The 3052-nt window shown below is 31.9% G+C and overlaps 1 long non-coding RNA gene across 1 annotated transcript; it reads right to left on the reverse strand.

The window, feature by feature from the left end:
• Positions 1–1044: 1044 nt before the first annotated feature.
• On the reverse strand, positions 1045–2182 carry LOC128187265 (uncharacterized). Its single transcript, XR_008244060.1, has 3 exons — positions 2047–2182; positions 1820–1888; positions 1045–1306 (listed from the first exon to the last, which is right to left on the reverse strand). It is a non-coding gene; the product is annotated as an uncharacterized LOC128187265 (long non-coding RNA).
• Positions 2183–3052: the final 870 nt, after the last annotated feature.

The raw sequence follows: 3052 nt of genomic DNA on the forward strand, positions 1-3052 counted from the left end.
CTCCGGGTTTAATGACCGTCGATATTTTGATCAATTTAAAAATTGTTTATTTCTATGAAACCAATGCTGAATATTAATACCAAGTGAATTTGTTTGCCATGATATTATTTTCGATCGGCAATTTGTTCATGTTTATTAGTATATCTGTTAGAATCCTATTGTTAATCGAATAAATTAAATATTTTCATTAATGATCGGAAACCCCCTCGACTTTTTCAATGTCATTGAAAATACTACGTATTTATTATTTACAACAAGGACAGGATTCTAGCAGCACTTTTCAAGTAGTCCAGGCCATATGCTTTTGATATATGCCAAATCCAACTTTCATAATATTCGAGGTAGTGTTACACTTTTGCCTTTTTTGTACACACTGCTCAGGCCATATAAATGTTTATCTGCTTACCTTATAAGACTCGCTAATAAAACAAAATATCCATGCCCGTATCATCCTGATTACATTCCCAAACTGACATTCATCTATATCTTGTGTATCAGTAAGAAATAAGTCTTATTACGGCATTGTTTACAATGCATTCCGATGATTTGTCTCCCGACATGATCTTCTCTATTAGACATGCATGTGACGTCATCACTGATAATTATACGTAATACAGCAAAATCGAATGATATATTCGGTTAGAAGAGTTTCTAGTGACATTTTACGCCAGTAGTTTTTATAATTTAGACCAGAGATAAAGTAAAAATTGACATGTTTCTAAACAAAATATGACACCATTCTGCTTATTGTGACGTCATATCGATCAGAGGAATTTTTACCCAATCGATCGCTGAGAGTTGCCTTATCATACCCGCGAACTTGCTGAACAGCTTCAAAATGACAAATAACAGATCAAGTTTACACTGGTCGACATGTGTTCGAGAAAATTATTCTTGTATATTTCTATTTTTTAATGTTCGGGTTCGTTATCGGGTTCAATGTGTAATGCTTCGCGTCGGGCAATATTTCGTCCCTCGGGGGCTAATATAATCAATGTTGCCTTCAACCCCAGTCAATATTTGTATAATGTTCATCATTAAAACCCATTCACTTTCATTATTGTATTCATTTTGATTGATCAAAGTATAAAGAAAGGATCCATAAACTCGTTTTTCACGATCGTTTTGTGCATCAACTTTTTCAGTTTGTTTGAGTTATTCATTTAAACCACAAATTTGTGCAAGTTAACTTGTGCAGTTTTCATCTAGTTTGATTACTGCTATAATACTTTTGTCTCTTAAAATTATTGTACAGCTCTGTTCAGACAACTTAAATCTGCGATCTCATGGACAGGGTTCATACTATCTGTAAAAACAAATAATAAGAAAAAAAGTTTAGATATAAAACAAATAGAACGTAATCCTATTAAGCTGATTTAAAAATTATAACACACTTTTCTGTAAAATCAGGCTTTTCAAAAGGTTGATATACTTTTGTTATTTTTACATAAAAATATTAAGTCACATTTGTGATACAAGTTACAAATTGAATTTAAGTTTTTAATTACAAATGTTATAAAAAAATTGACCTTGAAGGTCAGCTATTAGGTTATTTGACTGATAAAACAATGAAACTGGAAAGTTAATTCCAAAAAAATCACTAGAATTATAAAGGGGCTCAGTGCGTTTTTAGCTCAAATTTGAGCTTGTTATAACCTACACCGTTCCGCAGGAAATGAATCCAAGTCTAAAAAATGACACCTATTTTAATGCCTCTTTTTCTTGTTTTCTGTAGTAGATATTCTATCATTGAATTTAAACGATGAAAATTTAAAATAATCATTGTTTATGCAATTAATTTAGCCAATCACCTACGTACCTTTTCTGCTCGGCTCGATCTTTTAACACTTCTGTGATGTCAACAACCAGTGCACTGGTACTCTCATTCCTTAAAACATCAAAACAATAGTGTTTGGTCTATGCTTCTACTTAATGACATCTCACTTAGGATGTAATCACAAATTGGCTGTCATATCTTAAAAATCACTGTATAAAGATAAGATACATGTATGGGTACTAAGGGTGGATATAGGCACCTGATCCTACCTTTATCTTTTTAGAGGTCCGTGTTGCTCTTCTTTGAATTTTCATTTCGTTTTATGGACTTTTCAGATGGTTGACAGTTTGTTATTGTCATTTTTCATAGAAGTAAGATATAAGAATATCATTAAAACATTTAACCACGTGGTAAAGTTGAAATGAAGTTGAACAAAAACATATGTTTATATAAGGCACCCTTTGAAAAACTGACCACAGTCAGTTTTGAGTGGAAAATATGACAACTTCTTCTAATGACTCTTTTATACGTACAGTTAAAGATTAATACATACCTTGCTTTAGATTTTCAGTTTGACCCCATATTACACTACCGAACTCACTCGATGCGCGGTAAAACGAAGTACACAGAGGTAAATGTATATTGAGTATTTTCTTCAATATAGCTCACGAAAATTTGATTGAATTCAAACTGCTGCTGACAAAACCGACCTACCATCTTACAAACTTTGCATAGGTTATCTATATTCAAATCGATCAAATTATTATCGTTGTTGAAAACTCCGAATGCAGTGACACACGCCAAACTTCCAACAACAATTGTATACATGTAGGCTGAATTAGGGTTCTCCGACATCAGCCCCATTTTTGTTTCAAAATAAAAGTGTAATCTGTCGTTCAAACTTTACAAATGAAATGAAATAAGAAATTTGATTCTATTCATGTATTTTAAAAAGGTTACAATGGAATAAATACACAAGTTGATTTAAAATTTAAAAAGAAAAGAGTTCATCGCTATATCGGTGGCTTGAATCGCTTTACCTATATGTAGTAGATCTCTGTGAAACCAGTTAGCCAAACATTCCGTTGAAGAAATGATTGTAATAGCAACACTAGAATATTATTTAAATTTGTCAATCCAAAAGGCAGATTTATGGTATGAATAAAAAATGCGGATATTTTAGAGTTTTTTGAACATGACTGAGGAAGGGAGATCGTTTAAAAAGTAAGAGTTGAAATAAAAAACTAAAGTACATGTAATTTTGTTTGTCCATTG

This window comes from Crassostrea angulata, chromosome 6 (assembly GCF_025612915.1).
Source record: "Crassostrea angulata isolate pt1a10 chromosome 6, ASM2561291v2, whole genome shotgun sequence".
In the NCBI taxonomy this organism is placed as follows: Eukaryota; Metazoa; Mollusca; class Bivalvia; order Ostreida; family Ostreidae; genus Magallana; species Magallana angulata.